Raw genomic sequence first — 27,515 nt, forward strand, 5'->3', positions numbered from 1 at the left:
ACGTTGTAGAATAGTTTCATCACGCTTGTTTTCTGCTCTCAGTAAAATATGATTCCACCATCGACCACAGGGGGCATACGACCAACAGATATGGAGGAGAAACATAGCCTACTACTTCAACTTGACTGATTTTATCAGGAAATAAGTGGACCAGGGACATGTCTGTGGAATGGTAATGGTTGACCAGGGCAATGTCTGTTGTCATGGTAATGGTTGACCAGAAAATGTCTGTTGTCATGGTAATGTTTGACCAGGGAATGTCTGTTGTCAAGGTAATGGTTGACCAGGGAAATGTCTGTGGAATGGTTGACCAGGGCAATGTCTGTGGCATGGTAATGGTTGAGCAGGGCAATGACTGTGGCATGGTAATGGTTGACATTTTCTGTGGACTTAAATGACAACTGTCCTATAAATGATTTAATAATCTAGCAAATAAAAGACCTCAATCCAGAAAACGTCATGAGGGCACAAAATGATCCATTCACAAGTAGGCCTTTTCCTTGACATTATCGAGACATGACAGGCATAATCACCAGTGCTACAATAACATATCACACACATCCGGGTTATCAGAAGACAAAATGTATCTCTGAGGCCTTAGTTGACTTATAAACAGACCCTACATTCTATAATAGCCAATTCATCTGATAAGAACATGTAAAATGTTGACAAATGTCCCTCTCAACACGAAACTCAATAGAAGTGAGAGTTAAATGAACACATGGAATAAATATGTACCTTAATTGTTTTTAACATCAAGATCAGGGGAGAGCGCGAACGCAGTCCCCCACTACCAGAAATTATGCAATCGAGATTTCCACATTTGAGAAATTCGCAGGGGTCAGCACAGCCGGAGTGCCAATGGCTGAGCCTCGCCCTGGGTGAACCGCCTTCTTGATCACGGTGTCTCCCTGCCAGGTAAGTATGAGTTGTACACGTTGGTAGAGGAGCACTCCTTCCAGGACAAGGTGTTTGACTCACGGGTTACCACTTCTACTACTGATATACCACATCATATTGAACAAGGTTTAATGATTTTACGATACAATTGCGGACAAAGGTGAAGGAAAAGCAATACATTTAGTTTTACTTATTATATCACGGACCGACTGTTTCTCATCATGCAACACGGCATAAATTCTATATACTGGAATTTCTTGTCTAAAGGTCCGTCTGGTTACACACAAGTAGGCGATGTACCAAAATGCTGAAAATCACATTCGTGCACACAGCCAACCGAAGACACCACTTATTTCTGGGTGTTTTGTAGCGTTCCAGACGTTGTAGGAATAGTTTCATCACGCTTGTTTTCTGCTCTCATAAAATATGATTCCACCATCGACCACAGGGTGGCATACGACCAACAGATATGGAGGAGAAACAGTAGCCTACTACTTCAACTTTGACTGATTTTATCAGGAATAAGTGGACCAGGGACATGTCTGTGGAATGGTAATGGTTGACCAGGGCAATGTCTGTTGTCATGGTAATGGTTGACCAGAAAATGTCTGTTGTCATGGTAATGTTTGACCAGGGAAATGTCTGTTGTCAAGGTAATGGTTGACCAGGGAAATGTCTGTGGAATGGTTGACCAGGGCAATGTCTGTGGCATGGTAATGGTTGAGCAGGGCAATGACTGTGGCATGGTAATGGTTGACATTTTCTGTGGACTTAAATGACAAACTGTCCTATAATGATTTAATAATCTAGCAAATAAAAGACCTCAATCCAGAAAACGTCATGAGGGCACAAAATGATCCATTCACAAGTAGGCCTTTTCCTTGACATTATCGGGACATGACAGGCATAATCACCAGTGCTACAATAACATATCACACACATCCGGGTTATCAGAAGACAAAAATGTATCTCTGAGGCCTTAGTTGACTTATAAACAGACCCTACATTCTATAGCCATTCATCTGATAAGAACATGTAAATGTTGACAAATGTCCCTCTCAACACGAAACTCAATAGAAGTGAGAGTTAAATGAAACACATGGAATTAAATATGTACCTTAATTGTTTTTAACATCAAGATCAGGGGAGAGCGCGAACGCAGTCCCCCACTACCAGAAATTATGCAATCGAGATTTCCACATTTGAGAAATTCGCAGGGGTCAGCACAGCCGGAGTGCAATGGCTGAGCCTCGCCCTGGGTGAACCGCCTTCTTGATCACGGTGTCTCCCTTGCCAGGTAAGTATGAGTTGTACACGTTGGTAGAGGAGCACTCCTTCCAGGACAAAGGTGTTTGACTCACGGTTACCACTTCTACTACTGATATACCACATCATATTGAACAAGGTTTAATGATGTTTACGAATACAATTGCGGACAAGGTGAAGAAAAAGCAATACATTTTGTTTTACTATATTATATCACGGACCGACTGTTTTCTCATCATGCAACACGGCATAAATTCTATATACATTGAATTTCTTGTCTAAATGTCCGTCTGGTTACACACAAGTAGGCGATGTACCAAAATGCTGAAATCACATTCGTGCACACAGCCAACCGAAAGACACCACTTATTTCTGGTGTTTTGTAGCGTTCCAGACGTTGTAGGAATAGTTTCATCACGCTTGTTTTCTGCTCTCAGTAAAATATGATTCCACCATCGACCACAGGGTGGCATACGACCAACAGATATGGAGGAGAAACAGTAGCCTACTACTTCAACTTTGACTGATTTTATCAGGAAATAAGTGGACCAGGGACATGTCTGTGGAATGGTAATGGTTGACCAGGGCAATGTCTGTTGTCATGGTAATGGTTGACCAGAAAATGTCTGTTGTCATGGTAATGTTTGACCAGGGAAATGTCTGTTGTCAAGGTAATGGTTGACCAGGGAAATGTCTGTGGAATGGTTGACCAGGGCAATGTCTGTGGCATGGTAATGGTTGAGCAGGGCAATGACTGTGGCATGGTAATGGTTGACATTTTCTGTGGACTTAAATGACAAACTGTCCTATAAATGATTTAATAATCTAGCAAATAAAAGACCTCAATCCAGAAAACGTCATGAGGGCACAAAATGATCCATTCACAAGTAGGCCTTTTCCTTGACATTATCGGGACATGACAGGCATAATCACCAGTGCTACAATAACATATCACACACATCCGGGTTATCAGAAGACAAAAATGTATCTCTGAGGCCTTAGTTGACTTATAAACAGACCCTACATTCTATAGCCATTCATCTGATAAGAACATGTAAATGTTGACAAATGTCCCTCTCAACACGAAACTCAATAGAAGTGAGAGTTAAATGAAACACATGGAATTAAATATGTACCTTAATTGTTTTTAACATCAAGATCAGGGGAGAGCGCGAACGCAGTCCCCCACTACCAGAAATTATGCAATCGAGATTTCCACATTTGAGAAATTCGCAGGGGTCAGCACAGCCGGAGTGCAATGGCTGAGCCTCGCCCTGGGTGAACCGCCTTCTTGATCACGGTGTCTCCCTTGCCAGGTAAGTATGAGTTGTACACGTTGGTAGAGGAGCACTCCTTCCAGGACAAAGGTGTTTGACTCACGGTTACCACTTCTACTACTGATATACCACATCATATTGAACAAGGTTTAATGATGTTTACGAATACAATTGCGGACAAGGTGAAGAAAAAGCAATACATTTTGTTTTACTATATTATATCACGGACCGACTGTTTTCTCATCATGCAACACGGCATAAATTCTATATACATTGAATTTCTTGTCTAAATGTCCGTCTGGTTACACACAAGTAGGCGATGTACCAAAATGCTGAAATCACATTCGTGCACACAGCCAACCGAAAGACACCACTTATTTCTGGTGTTTTGTAGCGTTCCAGACGTTGTAGGAATAGTTTCATCACGCTTGTTTTCTGCTCTCAGTAAAATATGATTCCACCATCGACCACAGGGTGGCATACGACCAACAGATATGGAGGAGAAACAGTAGCCTACTACTTCAACTTTGACTGATTTTATCAGGAAATAAGTGGACCAGGGACATGTCTGTGGAATGGTAATGGTTGACCAGGGCAATGTCTGTTGTCATGGTAATGGTTGACCAGAAAATGTCTGTTGTCATGGTAATGTTTGACCAGGGAAATGTCTGTTGTCAAGGTAATGGTTGACCAGGGAAATGTCTGTGGAATGGTTGACCAGGGCAATGTCTGTGGCATGGTAATGGTTGAGCAGGGCAATGACTGTGGCATGGTAATGGTTGACATTTTCTGTGGACTTAAATGACAAACTGTCCTATAAATGATTTAATAATCTAGCAAATAAAAGACCTCAATCCAGAAAACGTCATGAGGGCACAAAATGATCCATTCACAAGTAGGCCTTTTCCTTGACATTATCGGGACATGACAGGCATAATCACCAGTGCTACAATAACATATCACACACATCCGGGTTATCAGAAGACAAAAATGTATCTCTGAGGCCTTAGTTGACTTATAAACAGACCCTACATTCTATAGCCATTCATCTGATAAGAACATGTAAATGTTGACAAATGTCCCTCTCAACACGAAACTCAATAGAAGTGAGAGTTAAATGAAACACATGGAATTAAATATGTACCTTAATTGTTTTTAACATCAAGATCAGGGGAGAGCGCGAACGCAGTCCCCCACTACCAGAAATTATGCAATCGAGATTTCCACATTTGAGAAATTCGCAGGGGTCAGCACAGCCGGAGTGCAATGGCTGAGCCTCGCCCTGGGTGAACCGCCTTCTTGATCACGGTGTCTCCCTTGCCAGGTAAGTATGAGTTGTACACGTTGGTAGAGGAGCACTCCTTCCAGGACAAAGGTGTTTGACTCACGGTTACCACTTCTACTACTGATATACCACATCATATTGAACAAGGTTTAATGATGTTTACGAATACAATTGCGGACAAGGTGAAGAAAAAGCAATACATTTTGTTTTACTATATTATATCACGGACCGACTGTTTTCTCATCATGCAACACGGCATAAATTCTATATACATTGAATTTCTTGTCTAAATGTCCGTCTGGTTACACACAAGTAGGCGATGTACCAAAATGCTGAAATCACATTCGTGCACACAGCCAACCGAAAGACACCACTTATTTCTGGTGTTTTGTAGCGTTCCAGACGTTGTAGGAATAGTTTCATCACGCTTGTTTTCTGCTCTCAGTAAAATATGATTCCACCATCGACCACAGGGTGGCATACGACCAACAGATATGGAGGAGAAACAGTAGCCTACTACTTCAACTTTGACTGATTTTATCAGGAAATAAGTGGACCAGGGACATGTCTGTGGAATGGTAATGGTTGACCAGGGCAATGTCTGTTGTCATGGTAATGGTTGACCAGAAAATGTCTGTTGTCATGGTAATGTTTGACCAGGGAAATGTCTGTTGTCAAGGTAATGGTTGACCAGGGAAATGTCTGTGGAATGGTTGACCAGGGCAATGTCTGTGGCATGGTAATGGTTGAGCAGGGCAATGACTGTGGCATGGTAATGGTTGACATTTTCTGTGGACTTAAATGACAAACTGTCCTATAAATGATTTAATAATCTAGCAAATAAAAGACCTCAATCCAGAAAACGTCATGAGGGCACAAAATGATCCATTCACAAGTAGGCCTTTTCCTTGACATTATCGGGACATGACAGGCATAATCACCAGTGCTACAATAACATATCACACACATCCGGGTTATCAGAAGACAAAAATGTATCTCTGAGGCCTTAGTTGACTTATAAACAGACCCTACATTCTATAGCCATTCATCTGATAAGAACATGTAAATGTTGACAAATGTCCCTCTCAACACGAAACTCAATAGAAGTGAGAGTTAAATGAAACACATGGAATTAAATATGTACCTTAATTGTTTTTAACATCAAGATCAGGGGAGAGCGCGAACGCAGTCCCCCACTACCAGAAATTATGCAATCGAGATTTCCACATTTGAGAAATTCGCAGGGGTCAGCACAGCCGGAGTGCAATGGCTGAGCCTCGCCCTGGGTGAACCGCCTTCTTGATCACGGTGTCTCCCTTGCCAGGTAAGTATGAGTTGTACACGTTGGTAGAGGAGCACTCCTTCCAGGACAAAGGTGTTTGACTCACGGTTACCACTTCTACTACTGATATACCACATCATATTGAACAAGGTTTAATGATGTTTACGAATACAATTGCGGACAAGGTGAAGAAAAAGCAATACATTTTGTTTTACTATATTATATCACGGACCGACTGTTTTCTCATCATGCAACACGGCATAAATTCTATATACATTGAATTTCTTGTCTAAATGTCCGTCTGGTTACACACAAGTAGGCGATGTACCAAAATGCTGAAATCACATTCGTGCACACAGCCAACCGAAAGACACCACTTATTTCTGGTGTTTTGTAGCGTTCCAGACGTTGTAGGAATAGTTTCATCACGCTTGTTTTCTGCTCTCAGTAAAATATGATTCCACCATCGACCACAGGGTGGCATACGACCAACAGATATGGAGGAGAAACAGTAGCCTACTACTTCAACTTTGACTGATTTTATCAGGAAATAAGTGGACCAGGGACATGTCTGTGGAATGGTAATGGTTGACCAGGGCAATGTCTGTTGTCATGGTAATGGTTGACCAGAAAATGTCTGTTGTCATGGTAATGTTTGACCAGGGAAATGTCTGTTGTCAAGGTAATGGTTGACCAGGGAAATGTCTGTGGAATGGTTGACCAGGGCAATGTCTGTGGCATGGTAATGGTTGAGCAGGGCAATGACTGTGGCATGGTAATGGTTGACATTTTCTGTGGACTTAAATGACAAACTGTCCTATAAATGATTTAATAATCTAGCAAATAAAAGACCTCAATCCAGAAAACGTCATGAGGGCACAAAATGATCCATTCACAAGTAGGCCTTTTCCTTGACATTATCGGGACATGACAGGCATAATCACCAGTGCTACAATAACATATCACACACATCCGGGTTATCAGAAGACAAAAATGTATCTCTGAGGCCTTAGTTGACTTATAAACAGACCCTACATTCTATAGCCATTCATCTGATAAGAACATGTAAATGTTGACAAATGTCCCTCTCAACACGAAACTCAATAGAAGTGAGAGTTAAATGAAACACATGGAATTAAATATGTACCTTAATTGTTTTTAACATCAAGATCAGGGGAGAGCGCGAACGCAGTCCCCCACTACCAGAAATTATGCAATCGAGATTTCCACATTTGAGAAATTCGCAGGGGTCAGCACAGCCGGAGTGCAATGGCTGAGCCTCGCCCTGGGTGAACCGCCTTCTTGATCACGGTGTCTCCCTTGCCAGGTAAGTATGAGTTGTACACGTTGGTAGAGGAGCACTCCTTCCAGGACAAAGGTGTTTGACTCACGGTTACCACTTCTACTACTGATATACCACATCATATTGAACAAGGTTTAATGATGTTTACGAATACAATTGCGGACAAGGTGAAGAAAAAGCAATACATTTGTTTTACTATATTATATCACGGACCGACTGTTTTCTCATCATGCAACACGGCATAAATTCTATATACATTGAATTTCTTGTCTAAATGTCCGTCTGGTTACACACAAGTAGGCGATGTACCAAAATGCTGAAATCACATTCGTGCACACAGCCAACCGAAAGACACCACTTATTTCTGGTGTTTTGTAGCGTTCCAGACGTTGTAGGAATAGTTTCATCACGCTTGTTTTCTGCTCTCAGTAAAATATGATTCCACCATCGACCACAGGGTGGCATACGACCAACAGATATGGAGGAGAAACAGTAGCCTACTACTTCAACTTTGACTGATTTTATCAGGAAATAAGTGGACCAGGGACATGTCTGTGGAATGGTAATGGTTGACCAGGGCAATGTCTGTTGTCATGGTAATGGTTGACCAGAAAATGTCTGTTGTCATGGTAATGTTTGACCAGGGAAATGTCTGTTGTCAAGGTAATGGTTGACCAGGGAAATGTCTGTGGAATGGTTGACCAGGGCAATGTCTGTGGCATGGTAATGGTTGAGCAGGGCAATGACTGTGGCATGGTAATGGTTGACATTTTCTGTGGACTTAAATGACAAACTGTCCTATAAATGATTTAATAATCTAGCAAATAAAAGACCTCAATCCAGAAAACGTCATGAGGGCACAAAATGATCCATTCACAAGTAGGCCTTTTCCTTGACATTATCGGGACATGACAGGCATAATCACCAGTGCTACAATAACATATCACACACATCCGGGTTATCAGAAGACAAAAATGTATCTCTGAGGCCTTAGTTGACTTATAAACAGACCCTACATTCTATAGCCATTCATCTGATAAGAACATGTAAATGTTGACAAATGTCCCTCTCAACACGAAACTCAATAGAAGTGAGAGTTAAATGAAACACATGGAATTAAATATGTACCTTAATTGTTTTTAACATCAAGATCAGGGGAGAGCGCGAACGCAGTCCCCCACTACCAGAAATTATGCAATCGAGATTTCCACATTTGAGAAATTCGCAGGGGTCAGCACAGCCGGAGTGCAATGGCTGAGCCTCGCCCTGGGTGAACCGCCTTCTTGATCACGGTGTCTCCCTTGCCAGGTAAGTATGAGTTGTACACGTTGGTAGAGGAGCACTCCTTCCAGGACAAAGGTGTTTGACTCACGGTTACCACTTCTACTACTGATATACCACATCATATTGAACAAGGTTTAATGATGTTTACGAATACAATTGCGGACAAGGTGAAGAAAAAGCAATACATTTGTTTTACTATATTATATCACGGACCGACTGTTTTCTCATCATGCAACACGGCATAAATTCTATATACATTGAATTTCTTGTCTAAATGTCCGTCTGGTTACACACAAGTAGGCGATGTACCAAAATGCTGAAATCACATTCGTGCACACAGCCAACCGAAAGACACCACTTATTTCTGGTGTTTTGTAGCGTTCCAGACGTTGTAGGAATAGTTTCATCACGCTTGTTTTCTGCTCTCAGTAAAATATGATTCCACCATCGACCACAGGGTGGCATACGACCAACAGATATGGAGGAGAAACAGTAGCCTACTACTTCAACTTTGACTGATTTTATCAGGAAATAAGTGGACCAGGGACATGTCTGTGGAATGGTAATGGTTGACCAGGGCAATGTCTGTTGTCATGGTAATGGTTGACCAGAAAATGTCTGTTGTCATGGTAATGTTTGACCAGGGAAATGTCTGTTGTCAAGGTAATGGTTGACCAGGGAAATGTCTGTGGAATGGTTGACCAGGGCAATGTCTGTGGCATGGTAATGGTTGAGCAGGGCAATGACTGTGGCATGGTAATGGTTGACATTTTCTGTGGACTTAAATGACAAACTGTCCTATAAATGATTTAATAATCTAGCAAATAAAAGACCTCAATCCAGAAAACGTCATGAGGGCACAAAATGATCCATTCACAAGTAGGCCTTTTCCTTGACATTATCGGGACATGACAGGCATAATCACCAGTGCTACAATAACATATCACACACATCCGGGTTATCAGAAGACAAAAATGTATCTCTGAGGCCTTAGTTGACTTATAAACAGACCCTACATTCTATAGCCATTCATCTGATAAGAACATGTAAATGTTGACAAATGTCCCTCTCAACACGAAACTCAATAGAAGTGAGAGTTAAATGAAACACATGGAATTAAATATGTACCTTAATTGTTTTTAACATCAAGATCAGGGGAGAGCGCGAACGCAGTCCCCCACTACCAGAAATTATGCAATCGAGATTTCCACATTTGAGAAATTCGCAGGGGTCAGCACAGCCGGAGTGCAATGGCTGAGCCTCGCCCTGGGTGAACCGCCTTCTTGATCACGGTGTCTCCCTTGCCAGGTAAGTATGAGTTGTACACGTTGGTAGAGGAGCACTCCTTCCAGGACAAAGGTGTTTGACTCACGGTTACCACTTCTACTACTGATATACCACATCATATTGAACAAGGTTTAATGATGTTTACGAATACAATTGCGGACAAGGTGAAGAAAAAGCAATACATTTTGTTTTACTATATTATATCACGGACCGACTGTTTTCTCATCATGCAACACGGCATAAATTCTATATACATTGAATTTCTTGTCTAAATGTCCGTCTGGTTACACACAAGTAGGCGATGTACCAAAATGCTGAAATCACATTCGTGCACACAGCCAACCGAAAGACACCACTTATTTCTGGTGTTTTGTAGCGTTCCAGACGTTGTAGGAATAGTTTCATCACGCTTGTTTTCTGCTCTCAGTAAAATATGATTCCACCATCGACCACAGGGTGGCATACGACCAACAGATATGGAGGAGAAACAGTAGCCTACTACTTCAACTTTGACTGATTTTATCAGGAAATAAGTGGACCAGGGACATGTCTGTGGAATGGTAATGGTTGACCAGGGCAATGTCTGTTGTCATGGTAATGGTTGACCAGAAAATGTCTGTTGTCATGGTAATGTTTGACCAGGGAAATGTCTGTTGTCAAGGTAATGGTTGACCAGGGAAATGTCTGTGGAATGGTTGACCAGGGCAATGTCTGTGGCATGGTAATGGTTGAGCAGGGCAATGACTGTGGCATGGTAATGGTTGACATTTTCTGTGGACTTAAATGACAAACTGTCCTATAAATGATTTAATAATCTAGCAAATAAAAGACCTCAATCCAGAAAACGTCATGAGGGCACAAAATGATCCATTCACAAGTAGGCCTTTTCCTTGACATTATCGGGACATGACAGGCATAATCACCAGTGCTACAATAACATATCACACACATCCGGGTTATCAGAAGACAAAAATGTATCTCTGAGGCCTTAGTTGACTTATAAACAGACCCTACATTCTATAGCCATTCATCTGATAAGAACATGTAAATGTTGACAAATGTCCCTCTCAACACGAAACTCAATAGAAGTGAGAGTTAAATGAAACACATGGAATTAAATATGTACCTTAATTGTTTTTAACATCAAGATCAGGGGAGAGCGCGAACGCAGTCCCCCACTACCAGAAATTATGCAATCGAGATTTCCACATTTGAGAAATTCGCAGGGGTCAGCACAGCCGGAGTGCAATGGCTGAGCCTCGCCCTGGGTGAACCGCCTTCTTGATCACGGTGTCTCCCTTGCCAGGTAAGTATGAGTTGTACACGTTGGTAGAGGAGCACTCCTTCCAGGACAAAGGTGTTTGACTCACGGTTACCACTTCTACTACTGATATACCACATCATATTGAACAAGGTTTAATGATGTTTACGAATACAATTGCGGACAAGGTGAAGAAAAAGCAATACATTTTGTTTTACTATATTATATCACGGACCGACTGTTTTCTCATCATGCAACACGGCATAAATTCTATATACATTGAATTTCTTGTCTAAATGTCCGTCTGGTTACACACAAGTAGGCGATGTACCAAAATGCTGAAATCACATTCGTGCACACAGCCAACCGAAAGACACCACTTATTTCTGGTGTTTTGTAGCGTTCCAGACGTTGTAGGAATAGTTTCATCACGCTTGTTTTCTGCTCTCAGTAAAATATGATTCCACCATCGACCACAGGGTGGCATACGACCAACAGATATGGAGGAGAAACAGTAGCCTACTACTTCAACTTTGACTGATTTTATCAGGAAATAAGTGGACCAGGGACATGTCTGTGGAATGGTAATGGTTGACCAGGGCAATGTCTGTTGTCATGGTAATGGTTGACCAGAAAATGTCTGTTGTCATGGTAATGTTTGACCAGGGAAATGTCTGTTGTCAAGGTAATGGTTGACCAGGGAAATGTCTGTGGAATGGTTGACCAGGGCAATGTCTGTGGCATGGTAATGGTTGAGCAGGGCAATGACTGTGGCATGGTAATGGTTGACATTTTCTGTGGACTTAAATGACAAACTGTCCTATAAATGATTTAATAATCTAGCAAATAAAAGACCTCAATCCAGAAAACGTCATGAGGGCACAAAATGATCCATTCACAAGTAGGCCTTTTCCTTGACATTATCGGGACATGACAGGCATAATCACCAGTGCTACAATAACATATCACACACATCCGGGTTATCAGAAGACAAAAATGTATCTCTGAGGCCTTAGTTGACTTATAAACAGACCCTACATTCTATAGCCATTCATCTGATAAGAACATGTAAATGTTGACAAATGTCCCTCTCAACACGAAACTCAATAGAAGTGAGAGTTAAATGAAACACATGGAATTAAATATGTACCTTAATTGTTTTTAACATCAAGATCAGGGGAGAGCGCGAACGCAGTCCCCCACTACCAGAAATTATGCAATCGAGATTTCCACATTTGAGAAATTCGCAGGGGTCAGCACAGCCGGAGTGCAATGGCTGAGCCTCGCCCTGGGTGAACCGCCTTCTTGATCACGGTGTCTCCCTTGCCAGGTAAGTATGAGTTGTACACGTTGGTAGAGGAGCACTCCTTCCAGGACAAAGGTGTTTGACTCACGGTTACCACTTCTACTACTGATATACCACATCATATTGAACAAGGTTTAATGATGTTTACGAATACAATTGCGGACAAGGTGAAGAAAAAGCAATACATTTTGTTTTACTATATTATATCACGGACCGACTGTTTTCTCATCATGCAACACGGCATAAATTCTATATACATTGAATTTCTTGTCTAAATGTCCGTCTGGTTACACACAAGTAGGCGATGTACCAAAATGCTGAAATCACATTCGTGCACACAGCCAACCGAAAGACACCACTTATTTCTGGTGTTTTGTAGCGTTCCAGACGTTGTAGGAATAGTTTCATCACGCTTGTTTTCTGCTCTCAGTAAAATATGATTCCACCATCGACCACAGGGTGGCATACGACCAACAGATATGGAGGAGAAACAGTAGCCTACTACTTCAACTTTGACTGATTTTATCAGGAAATAAGTGGACCAGGGACATGTCTGTGGAATGGTAATGGTTGACCAGGGCAATGTCTGTTGTCATGGTAATGGTTGACCAGAAAATGTCTGTTGTCATGGTAATGTTTGACCAGGGAAATGTCTGTTGTCAAGGTAATGGTTGACCAGGGAAATGTCTGTGGAATGGTTGACCAGGGCAATGTCTGTGGCATGGTAATGGTTGAGCAGGGCAATGACTGTGGCATGGTAATGGTTGACATTTTCTGTGGACTTAAATGACAAACTGTCCTATAAATGATTTAATAATCTAGCAAATAAAAGACCTCAATCCAGAAAACGTCATGAGGGCACAAAATGATCCATTCACAAGTAGGCCTTTTCCTTGACATTATCGGGACATGACAGGCATAATCACCAGTGCTACAATAACATATCACACACATCCGGGTTATCAGAAGACAAAAATGTATCTCTGAGGCCTTAGTTGACTTATAAACAGACCCTACATTCTATAGCCATTCATCTGATAAGAACATGTAAATGTTGACAAATGTCCCTCTCAACACGAAACTCAATAGAAGTGAGAGTTAAATGAAACACATGGAATTAAATATGTACCTTAATTGTTTTTAACATCAAGATCAGGGGAGAGCGCGAACGCAGTCCCCCACTACCAGAAATTATGCAATCGAGATTTCCACATTTGAGAAATTCGCAGGGGTCAGCACAGCCGGAGTGCAATGGCTGAGCCTCGCCCTGGGTGAACCGCCTTCTTGATCACGGTGTCTCCCTTGCCAGGTAAGTATGAGTTGTACACGTTGGTAGAGGAGCACTCCTTCCAGGACAAAGGTGTTTGACTCACGGTTACCACTTCTACTACTGATATACCACATCATATTGAACAAGGTTTAATGATGTTTACGAATACAATTGCGGACAAGGTGAAGAAAAAGCAATACATTTTGTTTTACTATATTATATCACGGACCGACTGTTTTCTCATCATGCAACACGGCATAAATTCTATATACATTGAATTTCTTGTCTAAATGTCCGTCTGGTTACACACAAGTAGGCGATGTACCAAAATGCTGAAATCACATTCGTGCACACAGCCAACCGAAAGACACCACTTATTTCTGGTGTTTTGTAGCGTTCCAGACGTTGTAGGAATAGTTTCATCACGCTTGTTTTCTGCTCTCAGTAAAATATGATTCCACCATCGACCACAGGGTGGCATACGACCAACAGATATGGAGGAGAAACAGTAGCCTACTACTTCAACTTTGACTGATTTTATCAGGAAATAAGTGGACCAGGGACATGTCTGTGGAATGGTAATGGTTGACCAGGGCAATGTCTGTTGTCATGGTAATGGTTGACCAGAAAATGTCTGTTGTCATGGTAATGTTTGACCAGGGAAATGTCTGTTGTCAAGGTAATGGTTGACCAGGGAAATGTCTGTGGAATGGTTGACCAGGGCAATGTCTGTGGCATGGTAATGGTTGAGCAGGGCAATGACTGTGGCATGGTAATGGTTGACATTTTCTGTGGACTTAAATGACAAACTGTCCTATAAATGATTTAATAATCTAGCAAATAAAAGACCTCAATCCAGAAAACGTCATGAGGGCACAAAATGATCCATTCACAAGTAGGCCTTTTCCTTGACATTATCGGGACATGACAGGCATAATCACCAGTGCTACAATAACATATCACACACATCCGGGTTATCAGAAGACAAAAATGTATCTCTGAGGCCTTAGTTGACTTATAAACAGACCCTACATTCTATAGCCATTCATCTGATAAGAACATGTAAATGTTGACAAATGTCCCTCTCAACACGAAACTCAATAGAAGTGAGAGTTAAATGAAACACATGGAATTAAATATGTACCTTAATTGTTTTTAACATCAAGATCAGGGGAGAGCGCGAACGCAGTCCCCCACTACCAGAAATTATGCAATCGAGATTTCCACATTTGAGAAATTCGCAGGGGTCAGCACAGCCGGAGTGCAATGGCTGAGCCTCGCCCTGGGTGAACCGCCTTCTTGATCACGGTGTCTCCCTTGCCAGGTAAGTATGAGTTGTACACGTTGGTAGAGGAGCACTCCTTCCAGGACAAAGGTGTTTGACTCACGGTTACCACTTCTACTACTGATATACCACATCATATTGAACAAGGTTTAATGATGTTTACGAATACAATTGCGGACAAGGTGAAGAAAAAGCAATACATTTTGTTTTACTATATTATATCACGGACCGACTGTTTTCTCATCATGCAACACGGCATAAATTCTATATACATTGAATTTCTTGTCTAAATGTCCGTCTGGTTACACACAAGTAGGCGATGTACCAAAATGCTGAAATCACATTCGTGCACACAGCCAACCGAAAGACACCACTTATTTCTGGTGTTTTGTAGCGTTCCAGACGTTGTAGGAATAGTTTCATCACGCTTGTTTTCTGCTCTCAGTAAAATATGATTCCACCATCGACCACAGGGTGGCATACGACCAACAGATATGGAGGAGAAACAGTAGCCTACTACTTCAACTTTGACTGATTTTATCAGGAAATAAGTGGACCAGGGACATGTCTGTGGAATGGTAATGGTTGACCAGGGCAATGTCTGTTGTCATGGTAATGGTTGACCAGAAAATGTCTGTTGTCATGGTAATGTTTGACCAGGGAAATGTCTGTTGTCAAGGTAATGGTTGACCAGGGAAATGTCTGTGGAATGGTTGACCAGGGCAATGTCTGTGGCATGGTAATGGTTGAGCAGGGCAATGACTGTGGCATGGTAATGGTTGACATTTTCTGTGGACTTAAATGACAAACTGTCCTATAAATGATTTAATAATCTAGCAAATAAAAGACCTCAATCCAGAAAACGTCATGAGGGCACAAAATGATCCATTCACAAGTAGGCCTTTTCCTTGACATTATCGGGACATGACAGGCATAATCACCAGTGCTACAATAACATATCACACACATCCGGGTTATCAGAAGACAAAAATGTATCTCTGAGGCCTTAGTTGACTTATAAACAGACCCTACATTCTATAGCCATTCATCTGATAAGAACATGTAAATGTTGACAAATGTCCCTCTCAACACGAAACTCAATAGAAGTGAGAGTTAAATGAAACACATGGAATTAAATATGTACCTTAATTGTTTTTAACATCAAGATCAGGGGAGAGCGCGAACGCAGTCCCCCACTACCAGAAATTATGCAATCGAGATTTCCACATTTGAGAAATTCGCAGGGGTCAGCACAGCCGGAGTGCAATGGCTGAGCCTCGCCCTGGGTGAACCGCCTTCTTGATCACGGTGTCTCCCTTGCCAGGTAAGTATGAGTTGTACACGTTGGTAGAGGAGCACTCCTTCCAGGACAAAGGTGTTTGACTCACGGTTACCACTTCTACTACTGATATACCACATCATATTGAACAAGGTTTAATGATGTTTACGAATACAATTGCGGACAAGGTGAAGAAAAAGCAATACATTTTGTTTTACTATATTATATCACGGACCGACTGTTTTCTCATCATGCAACACGGCATAAATTCTATATACATTGAATTTCTTGTCTAAATGTCCGTCTGGTTACACACAAGTAGGCGATGTACCAAAATGCTGAAATCACATTCGTGCACACAGCCAACCGAAAGACACCACTTATTTCTGGTGTTTTGTAGCGTTCCAGACGTTGTAGGAATAGTTTCATCACGCTTGTTTTCTGCTCTCAGTAAAATATGATTCCACCATCGACCACAGGGTGGCATACGACCAACAGATATGGAGGAGAAACAGTAGCCTACTACTTCAACTTTGACTGATTTTATCAGGAAATAAGTGGACCAGGGACATGTCTGTGGAATGGTAATGGTTGACCAGGGCAATGTCTGTTGTCATGGTAATGGTTGACCAGAAAATGTCTGTTGTCATGGTAATGTTTGACCAGGGAAATGTCTGTTGTCAAGGTAATGGTTGACCAGGGAAATGTCTGTGGAATGGTTGACCAGGGCAATGTCTGTGGCATGGTAATGGTTGAGCAGGGCAATGACTGTGGCATGGTAATGGTTGACATTTTCTGTGGACTTAAATGACAAACTGTCCTATAAATGATTTAATAATCTAGCAAATAAAAGACCTCAATCCAGAAAACGTCATGAGGGCACAAAATGATCCATTCACAAGTAGGCCTTTTCCTTGACATTATCGGGACATGACAGGCATAATCACCAGTGCTACAATAACATATCACACACATCCGGGTTATCAGAAGACAAAAATGTATCTCTGAGGCCTTAGTTGACTTATAAACAGACCCTACATTCTATAGCCATTCATCTGATAAGAACATGTAAATGTTGACAAATGTCCCTCTCAACACGAAACTCAATAGAAGTGAGAGTTAAATGAAACACATGGAATTAAATATGTACCTTAATTGTTTTTAACATCAAGATCAGGGGAGAGCGCGAACGCAGTCCCCCACTACCAGAAATTATGCAATCGAGATTTCCACATTTGAGAAATTCGCAGGGGTCAGCACAGCCGGAGTGCAATGGCTGAGCCTCGCCCTGGGTGAACCGCCTTCTTGATCACGGTGTCTCCCTTGCCAGGTAAGTATGAGTTGTACACGTTGGTAGAGGAGCACTCCTTCCAGGACAAAGGTGTTTGACTCACGGTTACCACTTCTACTACTGATATACCACATCATATTGAACAAGGTTTAATGATGTTTACGAATACAATTGCGGACAAGGTGAAGAAAAAGCAATACATTTTGTTTTACTATATTATATCACGGACCGACTGTTTTCTCATCATGCAACACGGCATAAATTCTATATACATTGAATTTCTTGTCTAAATGTCCGTCTGGTTACACACAAGTAGGCGATGTACCAAAATGCTGAAATCACATTCGTGCACACAGCCAACCGAAAGACACCACTTATTTCTGGTGTTTTGTAGCGTTCCAGACGTTGTAGGAATAGTTTCATCACGCTTGTTTTCTGCTCTCAGTAAAATATGATTCCACCATCGACCACAGGGTGGCATACGACCAACAGATATGGAGGAGAAACAGTAGCCTACTACTTCAACTTTGACTGATTTTATCAGGAAATAAGTGGACCAGGGACATGTCTGTGGAATGGTAATGGTTGACCAGGGCAATGTCTGTTGTCATGGTAATGGTTGACCAGAAAATGTCTGTTGTCATGGTAATGTTTGACCAGGGAAATGTCTGTTGTCAAGGTAATGGTTGACCAGGGAAATGTCTGTGGAATGGTTGACCAGGGCAATGTCTGTGGCATGGTAATGGTTGAGCAGGGCAATGACTGTGGCATGGTAATGGTTGACATTTTCTGTGGACTTAAATGACAAACTGTCCTATAAATGATTTAATAATCTAGCAAATAAAAGACCTCAATCCAGAAAACGTCATGAGGGCACAAAATGATCCATTCACAAGTAGGCCTTTTCCTTGACATTATCGGGACATGACAGGCATAATCACCAGTGCTACAATAACATATCACACACATCCGGGTTATCAGAAGACAAAAATGTATCTCTGAGGCCTTAGTTGACTTATAAACAGACCCTACATTCTATAGCCATTCATCTGATAAGAACATGTAAATGTTGACAAATGTCCCTCTCAACACGAAACTCAATAGAAGTGAGAGTTAAATGAAACACATGGAATTAAATATGTACCTTAATTGTTTTTAACATCAAGATCAGGGGAGAGCGCGAACGCAGTCCCCCACTACCAGAAATTATGCAATCGAGATTTCCACATTTGAGAAATTCGCAGGGGTCAGCACAGCCGGAGTGCAATGGCTGAGCCTCGCCCTGGGTGAACCGCCTTCTTGATCACGGTGTCTCCCTTGCCAGGTAAGTATGAGTTGTACACGTTGGTAGAGGAGCACTCCTTCCAGGACAAAGGTGTTTGACTCACGGTTACCACTTCTACTACTGATATACCACATCATATTGAACAAGGTTTAATGATGTTTACGAATACAATTGCGGACAAGGTGAAGAAAAAGCAATACATTTTGTTTTACTATATTATATCACGGACCGACTGTTTTCTCATCATGCAACACGGCATAAATTCTATATACATTGAATTTCTTGTCTAAATGTCCGTCTGGTTACACACAAGTAGGCGATGTACCAAAATGCTGAAATCACATTCGTGCACACAGCCAACCGAAAGACACCACTTATTTCTGGTGTTTTGTAGCGTTCCAGACGTTGTAGGAATAGTTTCATCACGCTTGTTTTCTGCTCTCAGTAAAATATGATTCCACCATCGACCACAGGGTGGCATACGACCAACAGATATGGAGGAGAAACAGTAGCCTACTACTTCAACTTTGACTGATTTTATCAGGAAATAAGTGGACCAGGGACATGTCTGTGGAATGGTAATGGTTGACCAGGGCAATGTCTGTTGTCATGGTAATGGTTGACCAGAAAATGTCTGTTGTCATGGTAATGTTTGACCAGGGAAATGTCTGTTGTCAAGGTAATGGTTGACCAGGGAAATGTCTGTGGAATGGTTGACCAGGGCAATGTCTGTGGCATGGTAATGGTTGAGCAGGGCAATGACTGTGGCATGGTAATGGTTGACATTTTCTGTGGACTTAAATGACAAACTGTCCTATAAATGATTTAATAATCTAGCAAATAAAAGACCTCAATCCAGAAAACGTCATGAGGGCACAAAATGATCCATTCACAAGTAGGCCTTTTCCTTGACATTATCGGGACATGACAGGCATAATCACCAGTGCTACAATAACATATCACACACATCCGGGTTATCAGAAGACAAAAATGTATCTCTGAGGCCTTAGTTGACTTATAAACAGACCCTACATTCTATAGCCATTCATCTGATAAGAACATGTAAATGTTGACAAATGTCCCTCTCAACACGAAACTCAATAGAAGTGAGAGTTAAATGAAACACATGGAATTAAATATGTACCTTAATTGTTTTTAACATCAAGATCAGGGGAGAGCGCGAACGCAGTCCCCCACTACCAGAAATTATGCAATCGAGATTTCCACATTTGAGAAATTCGCAGGGGTCAGCACAGCCGGAGTGCAATGGCTGAGCCTCGCCCTGGGTGAACCGCCTTCTTGATCACGGTGTCTCCCTTGCCAGGTAAGTATGAGTTGTACACGTTGGTAGAGGAGCACTCCTTCCAGGACAAAGGTGTTTGACTCACGGTTACCACTTCTACTACTGATATACCACATCATATTGAACAAGGTTTAATGATGTTTACGAATACAATTGCGGACAAGGTGAAGAAAAAGCAATACATTTTGTTTTACTATATTATATCACGGACCGACTGTTTTCTCATCATGCAACACGGCATAAATTCTATATACATTGAATTTCTTGTCTAAATGTCCGTCTGGTTACACACAAGTAGGCGATGTACCAAAATGCTGAAATCACATTCGTGCACACAGCCAACCGAAAGACACCACTTATTTCTGGTGTTTTGTAGCGTTCCAGACGTTGTAGGAATAGTTTCATCACGCTTGTTTTCTGCTCTCAGTAAATATGATTCCACCATCGACCACAGGGTGGCATACGACCAACAGATATGGAGGAGAAACAGTAGCCTACTACTTCAACTTTGACTGATTTTATCAGGAAATAAGTGGACCAGGGACTGTCTGTGGGAATGGTAATGGTTGACCAGGGCAATGTCTGTTGTCATGGTAATGGTTGACCAGAAAATGTCTGTTGTCATGGTAAGGGTACCAGGGAAATGTCTGTTGTCAAGGTAATGGTTGACCAGGGAAATGTCTGTGGAATGGTTGACCAGGGCAATGTCTGTGGCATGGTAATGGTTGAGCAGGGCAATGACTGTGGCATGGTAATGGTTGACATTTTCTGTGGACTTAAATGACAAACTGTCCTATAAATGATTTAATAATCTAGCAAATAAAAGACCTCAATCCAGAAAACGTCATGAGGGCACAAAATGATCCATTCACAAGTAGGCCTTTTCCTTGACATTATCGGGACATGACAGGCATAATCACCAGTGCTACAATAACATATCACACACATCCGGGTTATCAGAAGACAAAATGTATCTCTGAGGCCTTAGTTGACTTATAAACAGACCCTACATTCTATAGCCATTCATCTGATAAGAACATGTAAATGTTGACAAATGTCCCTCTCAACACGAAACTCAATAGAAGTGAGAGTTAAATGAAACACATGGAATTAAATATGTACCTTAATTGTTTTTAACATCAAGATCAGGGGAGAGCGCGAACGCAGTCCCCCACTACCAGAAATTATGCAATCGAGATTTCCACATTTGAGAAATTCGCAGGGGTCAGCACAGCCGGAGTGCAATGGCTGAGCCTCGCCCTGGGTGAACCGCCTTCTTGATCACGGTGTCTCCCTTGCCAGGTAAGTATGAGTTGTACACGTTGGTAGAGGAGCACTCCTTCCAGGACAAAGGTGTTTGACTCACGGTTACCACTTCTACTACTGATATACCACATCATATTGAACAAGGTTTAATGATGTTTACGAATACAATTGCGGACAAGGTGAAGAAAAAGCAATACATTTTGTTTTACTATATTATATCACGGACCGACTGTTTTCTCATCATGCAACACGGCATAAATTCTATATACATTGAATTTCTTGTCTAAATGTCCGTCTGGTTACACACAAGTAGGCGATGTACCAAAATGCTGAAATCACATTCGTGCACACAGCCAACCGAAAGACACCACTTATTTCTGGTGTTTTGTAGCGTTCCAGACGTTGTAGGAATAGTTTCATCACGCTTGTTTTCTGCTCTCAGTAAAATATGATTCCACCATCGACCACAGGGTGGCATACGACCAACAGATATGGAGGAGAAACAGTAGCCTACTACTTCAACTTTGACTGATTTTATCAGGAAATAAGTGGACCAGGGACATGTCTGTGGAATGGTAATGGTTGACCAGGGCAATGTCTGTTGTCATGGTAATGGTTGACCAGAAAATGTCTGTTGTCATGGTAATGTTTGACCAGGGAAATGTCTGTTGTCAAGGTAATGGTTGACCAGGGAAATGTCTGTGGAATGGTTGACCAGGGCAATGTCTGTGGCATGGTAATGGTTGAGCAGGGCAATGACTGTGGCATGGTAATGGTTGACATTTTCTGTGGACTTAAATGACAAACTGTCCTATAAATGATTTAATAATCTAGCAAATAAAAGACCTCAATCCAGAAACGTCATGAGGGCACAAAATGATCCATTCACAAGTAGGCCTTTTCCTTGACATTATCGGGACATGACAGGCATAATCACCAGTGCTACAATAACATATCACACACATCCGGGTTATCAGAAGACAAAAATGTATCTCTGAGGCCTTAGTTGACTTATAAACAGACCCTACATTCTATAGCCATTCATCTGATAAGAACATGTAAATGTTGACAAATGTCCCTCTCAACACGAAACTCAATAGAAGTGAGAGTTAAATGAAACACATGGAATTAAATATGTACCTTAATTGTTTTTAACATCAAGATCAGGGGAGAGCGCGAACGCAGTCCCCCACTACCAGAAATTATGCAATCGAGATTTCCACATTTGAGAAATTCGCAGGGGTCAGCACAGCCGGAGTGCAATGGCTGAGCCTCGCCCTGGGTGAACCGCCTTCTTGATCACGGTGTCTCCCTTGCCAGGTAAGTATGAGTTGTACACGTTGGTAGAGGAGCACTCCTTCCAGGACAAAGGTGTTTGACTCACGGTTACCACTTCTACTACTGATATACCACATCATATTGAACAAGGTTTAATGATGTTTACGAATACAATTGCGGACAAGGTGAAGAAAAAGCAATACATTTTGTTTTACTATATTATATCACGGACCGACTGTTTTCTCATCATGCAACACGGCATAAATTCTATATACATTGAATTTCTTGTCTAAATGTCCGTCTGGTTACACACAAGTAGGCGATGTACCAAAATGCTGAAATCACATTCGTGCACACAGCCAACCGAAAGACACCACTTATTTCTGGTGTTTGTAGCGTTCCAGACGTTGTAGGAATAGTTTCATCACGCTTGTTTTCTGCTCTCAGTAAAATATGATTCCACCATCGACCACAGGGTGGCATACGACCAACAGATATGGAGGAGAAACAGTAGCCTACTACTTCAACTTTGACTGATTTTATCAGGAAATAAGTGGACCAGGGACATGTCTGTGGAATGGTAATGGTTGACCAGGGCAATGTCTGTGGCATGGTAATGGTTGAGCAGGGCAATGACTGTGGCATGGTAATGGTTGACATTTTCTGTGGACTTAAATGACAAACTGTCCTATAAATGATTTAATAATCTAGCAAATAAAAGACCTCAATCCAGAAAACGTCATGAGGGCACAAAATGATCCATTCACAAGTAGGCCTTTTCCTTGACATTATCGGGACATGACAGGCATAATCACCAGTGCTACAATAACATATCACACACATCCGGGTTATCAGAAGACAAAAATGTATCTCTGAGGCCTTAGTTGACTTATAAACAGACCCTACATTCTATAGCCATTCATCTGATAAGAACATGTAAATGTTGACAAATGTCCCTCTCAACACGAAACTCAATAGAAGTGAGAGTTAAATGAAACACATGGAATTAAATATGTACCTTAATTGTTTTTAACATCAAGATCAGGGGAGAGCGCGAACGCAGTCCCCCACTACCAGAAATTATGCAATCGAGATTTCCACATTTGAGAAATTCGCAGGGGTCAGCACAGCCGGAGTGCAATGGCTGAGCCTCGCCCTGGGTGAACCGCCTTCTTGATCACGGTGTCTCCCTTGCCAGGTAAGTATGAGTTGTACACGTTGGTAGAGGAGCACTCCTTCCAGGACAAAGGTGTTTGACTCACGGTTACCACTTCTACTACTGATATACCACATCATATTGAACAAGGTTTAATGATGTTTACGAATACAATTGCGGACAAGGTGAAGAAAAAGCAATACATTTTGTTTTACTATATTATATCACGGACCGACTGTTTTCTCATCATGCAACACGGCATAAATTCTATATACATTGAATTTCTTGTCTAAATGTCCGTCTGGTTACACACAAGTAGGCGATGTACCAAAATGCTGAAATCACATTCGTGCACACAGCCAACCGAAAGACACCACTTATTTCTGGTGTTTTGTAGCGTTCCAGACGTTGTAGGAATAGTTTCATCACGCTTGTTTTCTGCTCTCAGTAAAATATGATTCCACCATCGACCACAGGGTGGCATACGACCAACAGATATGGAGGAGAAACAGTAGCCTACTACTTCAACTTTGACTGATTTTATCAGGAAATAAGTGGACCAGGGACATGTCTGTGGAATGGTAATGGTTGACCAGGGCAATGTCTGTTGTCATGGTAATGGTTGACCAGAAAATGTCTGTTGTCATGGTAATGTTTGACCAGGGAAATGTCTGTTGTCAAGGTAATGGTTGACCAGGGAAATGTCTGTGGAATGGTTGACCAGGGCAATGTCTGTGGCATGGTAATGGTTGAGCAGGGCAATGACTGTGGCATGGTAATGGTTGACATTTTCTGTGGACTTAAATGACAAACTGTCCTATAAATGATTTAATAATCTAGCAAATAAAAGACCTCAATCCAGAAAACGTCATGAGGGCACAAAATGATCCATTCACAAGTAGGCCTTTTCCTTGACATTATCGGGACATGACAGGCATAATCACCAGTGCTACAATAACATATCACACACATCCGGGTTATCAGAAGACAAAAATGTATCTCTGAGGCCTTAGTTGACTTATAAACAGACCCTACATTCTATAGCCATTCATCTGATAAGAACATGTAAATGTTGACAAATGTCCCTCTCAACACGAAACTCAATAGAAGTGAGAGTTAAATGAAACACATGGAATTAAATATGTACCTTAATTGTTTTTAACATCAAGATCAGGGGAGAGCGCGAACGCAGTCCCCCACTACCAGAAATTATGCAATCGAGATTTCCACATTTGAGAAATTCGCAGGGGTCAGCACAGCCGGAGTGCAATGGCTGAGCCTCGCCCTGGGTGAACCGCCTTCTTGATCACGGTGTCTCCCTTGCCAGGTAAGTATGAGTTGTACACGTTGGTAGAGGAGCACTCCTTCCAGGACAAAGGTGTTTGACTCACGGTTACCACTTCTACTACTGATATACCACATCATATTGAACAAGGTTTAATGATGTTTACGAATACAATTGCGGACAAGGTGAAGAAAAAGCAATACATTTTGTTTTACTATATTATATCACGGACCGACTGTTTTCTCATCATGCAACACGGCATAAATTCTATATACATTGAATTTCTTGTCTAAATGTCCGTCTGGTTACACACAAGTAGGCGATGTACCAAAATGCTGAAATCACATTCGTGCACACAGCCAACCGAAAGACACCACTTATTTCTGGTGTTTTGTAGCGTTCCAGACGTTGTAGGAATAGTTTCATCACGCTTGTTTTCTGCTCTCAGTAAAATATGATTCCACCATCGACCACAGGGTGGCATACGACCAACAGATATGGAGGAGAAACAGTAGCCTACTACTTCAACTTTGACTGATTTTATCAGGAAATAAGTGGACCAGGGACATGTCTGTGGAATGGTAATGGTTGACCAGGGCAATGTCTGTTGTCATGGTAATGGTTGACCAGAAAATGTCTGTTGTCATGGTAATGTTTGACCAGGGAAATGTCTGTTGTCAAGGTAATGGTTGACCAGGGAAATGTCTGTGGAATGGTTGACCAGGGCAATGTCTGTGGCATGGTAATGGTTGAGCAGGGCAATGACTGTGGCATGGTAATGGTTGACATTTTCTGTGGACTTAAATGACAAACTGTCCTATAAATGATTTAATAATCTAGCAAATAAAAGACCTCAATCCAGAAAACGTCATGAGGGCACAAAATGATCCATTCACAAGTAGGCCTTTTCCTTGACATTATCGGGACATGACAGGCATAATCACCAGTGCTACAATAACATATCACACACATCCGGGTTATCAGAAGACAAAAATGTATCTCTGAGGCCTTAGTTGACTTATAAACAGACCCTACATTCTATAGCCATTCATCTGATAAGAACATGTAAATGTTGACAAATGTCCCTCTCAACACGAAACTCAATAGAAGTGAGAGTTAAATGAAACACATGGAATTAAATATGTACCTTAATTGTTTTTAACATCAAGATCAGGGGAGAGCGCGAACGCAGTCCCCCACTACCAGAAATTATGCAATCGAGATTTCCACATTTGAGAAATTCGCAGGGGTCAGCACAGCCGGAGTGCAATGGCTGAGCCTCGCCCTGGGTGAACCGCCTTCTTGATCACGGTGTCTCCCTTGCCAGGTAAGTATGAGTTGTACACGTTGGTAGAGGAGCACTCCTTCCAGGACAAAGGTGTTTGACTCACGGTTACCACTTCTACTACTGATATACCACATCATATTGAACAAGGTTTAATGATGTTTACGAATACAATTGCGGACAAGGTGAAGAAAAAGCAATACATTTTGTTTTACTATATTATATCACGGACCGACTGTTTTCTCATCATGCAACACGGCATAAATTCTATATACATTGAATTTCTTGTCTAAATGTCCGTCTGGTTACACACAAGTAGGCGATGTACCAAAATGCTGAAATCACATTCGTGCACACAGCCAACCGAAAGACACCACTTATTTCTGGTGTTTTGTAGCGTTCCAGACGTTGTAGGAATAGTTTCATCACGCTTGTTTTCTGCTCTCAGTAAAATATGATTCCACCATCGACCACAGGGTGGCATACGACCAACAGATATGGAGGAGAAACAGTAGCCTACTACTTCAACTTTGACTGATTTTATCAGGAAATAAGTGGACCAGGGACATGTCTGTGGAATGGTAATGGTTGACCAGGGCAATGTCTGTTGTCATGGTAATGGTTGACCAGAAAATGTCTGTTGTCATGGTAATGTTTGACCAGGGAAATGTCTGTTGTCAAGGTAATGGTTGACCAGGGAAATGTCTGTGGAATGGTTGACCAGGGCAATGTCTGTGGCATGGTAATGGTTGAGCAGGGCAATGACTGTGGCATGGTAATGGTTGACATTTTCTGTGGACTTAAATGACAAACTGTCCTATAAATGATTTAATAATCTAGCAAATAAAAGACCTCAATCCAGAAAACGTCATGAGGGCACAAAATGATCCATTCACAAGTAGGCCTTTTCCTTGACATTATCGGGACATGACAGGCATAATCACCAGTGCTACAATAACATATCACACACATCCGGGTTATCAGAAGACAAAAATGTATCTCTGAGGCCTTAGTTGACTTATAAACAGACCCTACATTCTATAGCCATTCATCTGATAAGAACATGTAAATGTTGACAAAT

The 27,515-nt window shown here is 41.6% G+C and overlaps 21 non-coding genes across 21 annotated transcripts; all 21 read right to left on the minus strand.

Annotated features, from left to right (window-relative positions):
- Positions 1-762: 762 nt before the first annotated feature.
- Positions 763-926, minus strand: LOC116367527 (U1 spliceosomal RNA). Its single transcript, XR_004208395.1, has one exon. It is a non-coding gene; the product is annotated as a U1 spliceosomal RNA (small nuclear RNA).
- Positions 927-2,041: 1,115 nt separating this feature from the next.
- On the minus strand, positions 2,042-2,205 carry LOC116367493 (U1 spliceosomal RNA). The gene has a single exon (XR_004208361.1). It is a non-coding gene; the product is annotated as a U1 spliceosomal RNA (small nuclear RNA).
- A 1,121-nt stretch (positions 2,206-3,326) lies between these two features.
- Positions 3,327-3,490, minus strand: LOC116367504 (U1 spliceosomal RNA). Its single transcript, XR_004208372.1, has one exon. It is a non-coding gene; the product is annotated as a U1 spliceosomal RNA (small nuclear RNA).
- Positions 3,491-4,611: 1,121 nt separating this feature from the next.
- On the minus strand, positions 4,612-4,775 carry LOC116367515 (U1 spliceosomal RNA). The gene has a single exon (XR_004208383.1). It is a non-coding gene; the product is annotated as a U1 spliceosomal RNA (small nuclear RNA).
- Positions 4,776-5,896: 1,121 nt separating this feature from the next.
- Positions 5,897-6,060, minus strand: LOC116367526 (U1 spliceosomal RNA). Its single transcript, XR_004208394.1, has one exon. It is a non-coding gene; the product is annotated as a U1 spliceosomal RNA (small nuclear RNA).
- Positions 6,061-7,181: 1,121 nt separating this feature from the next.
- Positions 7,182-7,345, minus strand: LOC116367529 (U1 spliceosomal RNA). The gene has a single exon (XR_004208397.1). It is a non-coding gene; the product is annotated as a U1 spliceosomal RNA (small nuclear RNA).
- A 1,120-nt stretch (positions 7,346-8,465) lies between these two features.
- LOC116367494 (U1 spliceosomal RNA) lies at positions 8,466-8,629 on the minus strand. Its single transcript, XR_004208362.1, has one exon. It is a non-coding gene; the product is annotated as a U1 spliceosomal RNA (small nuclear RNA).
- A 1,120-nt stretch (positions 8,630-9,749) lies between these two features.
- LOC116367495 (U1 spliceosomal RNA) lies at positions 9,750-9,913 on the minus strand. The gene has a single exon (XR_004208363.1). It is a non-coding gene; the product is annotated as a U1 spliceosomal RNA (small nuclear RNA).
- Positions 9,914-11,034: 1,121 nt separating this feature from the next.
- LOC116367496 (U1 spliceosomal RNA) lies at positions 11,035-11,198 on the minus strand. Its single transcript, XR_004208364.1, has one exon. It is a non-coding gene; the product is annotated as a U1 spliceosomal RNA (small nuclear RNA).
- Positions 11,199-12,319: 1,121 nt separating this feature from the next.
- Positions 12,320-12,483, minus strand: LOC116367497 (U1 spliceosomal RNA). The gene has a single exon (XR_004208365.1). It is a non-coding gene; the product is annotated as a U1 spliceosomal RNA (small nuclear RNA).
- A 1,121-nt stretch (positions 12,484-13,604) lies between these two features.
- Positions 13,605-13,768, minus strand: LOC116367498 (U1 spliceosomal RNA). The gene has a single exon (XR_004208366.1). It is a non-coding gene; the product is annotated as a U1 spliceosomal RNA (small nuclear RNA).
- A 1,121-nt stretch (positions 13,769-14,889) lies between these two features.
- Positions 14,890-15,053, minus strand: LOC116367499 (U1 spliceosomal RNA). Its single transcript, XR_004208367.1, has one exon. It is a non-coding gene; the product is annotated as a U1 spliceosomal RNA (small nuclear RNA).
- A 1,121-nt stretch (positions 15,054-16,174) lies between these two features.
- On the minus strand, positions 16,175-16,338 carry LOC116367500 (U1 spliceosomal RNA). Its single transcript, XR_004208368.1, has one exon. It is a non-coding gene; the product is annotated as a U1 spliceosomal RNA (small nuclear RNA).
- A 1,121-nt stretch (positions 16,339-17,459) lies between these two features.
- On the minus strand, positions 17,460-17,623 carry LOC116367501 (U1 spliceosomal RNA). Its single transcript, XR_004208369.1, has one exon. It is a non-coding gene; the product is annotated as a U1 spliceosomal RNA (small nuclear RNA).
- Positions 17,624-18,744: 1,121 nt separating this feature from the next.
- On the minus strand, positions 18,745-18,908 carry LOC116367502 (U1 spliceosomal RNA). Its single transcript, XR_004208370.1, has one exon. It is a non-coding gene; the product is annotated as a U1 spliceosomal RNA (small nuclear RNA).
- A 1,121-nt stretch (positions 18,909-20,029) lies between these two features.
- Positions 20,030-20,193, minus strand: LOC116367503 (U1 spliceosomal RNA). Its single transcript, XR_004208371.1, has one exon. It is a non-coding gene; the product is annotated as a U1 spliceosomal RNA (small nuclear RNA).
- A 1,117-nt stretch (positions 20,194-21,310) lies between these two features.
- LOC116367505 (U1 spliceosomal RNA) lies at positions 21,311-21,474 on the minus strand. Its single transcript, XR_004208373.1, has one exon. It is a non-coding gene; the product is annotated as a U1 spliceosomal RNA (small nuclear RNA).
- A 1,120-nt stretch (positions 21,475-22,594) lies between these two features.
- On the minus strand, positions 22,595-22,758 carry LOC116367506 (U1 spliceosomal RNA). Its single transcript, XR_004208374.1, has one exon. It is a non-coding gene; the product is annotated as a U1 spliceosomal RNA (small nuclear RNA).
- Positions 22,759-23,750: 992 nt separating this feature from the next.
- Positions 23,751-23,914, minus strand: LOC116367507 (U1 spliceosomal RNA). The gene has a single exon (XR_004208375.1). It is a non-coding gene; the product is annotated as a U1 spliceosomal RNA (small nuclear RNA).
- Positions 23,915-25,035: 1,121 nt separating this feature from the next.
- Positions 25,036-25,199, minus strand: LOC116367508 (U1 spliceosomal RNA). Its single transcript, XR_004208376.1, has one exon. It is a non-coding gene; the product is annotated as a U1 spliceosomal RNA (small nuclear RNA).
- Positions 25,200-26,320: 1,121 nt separating this feature from the next.
- LOC116367509 (U1 spliceosomal RNA) lies at positions 26,321-26,484 on the minus strand. Its single transcript, XR_004208377.1, has one exon. It is a non-coding gene; the product is annotated as a U1 spliceosomal RNA (small nuclear RNA).
- Between the last annotated feature and the right edge of the window lie 1,031 nt (positions 26,485-27,515).

This window comes from Oncorhynchus kisutch, unplaced genomic scaffold (genome assembly GCF_002021735.2).
Source record: "Oncorhynchus kisutch isolate 150728-3 unplaced genomic scaffold, Okis_V2 scaffold1698, whole genome shotgun sequence".
NCBI classification, from domain to species: Eukaryota; Metazoa; Chordata; class Actinopteri; order Salmoniformes; family Salmonidae; genus Oncorhynchus; species Oncorhynchus kisutch.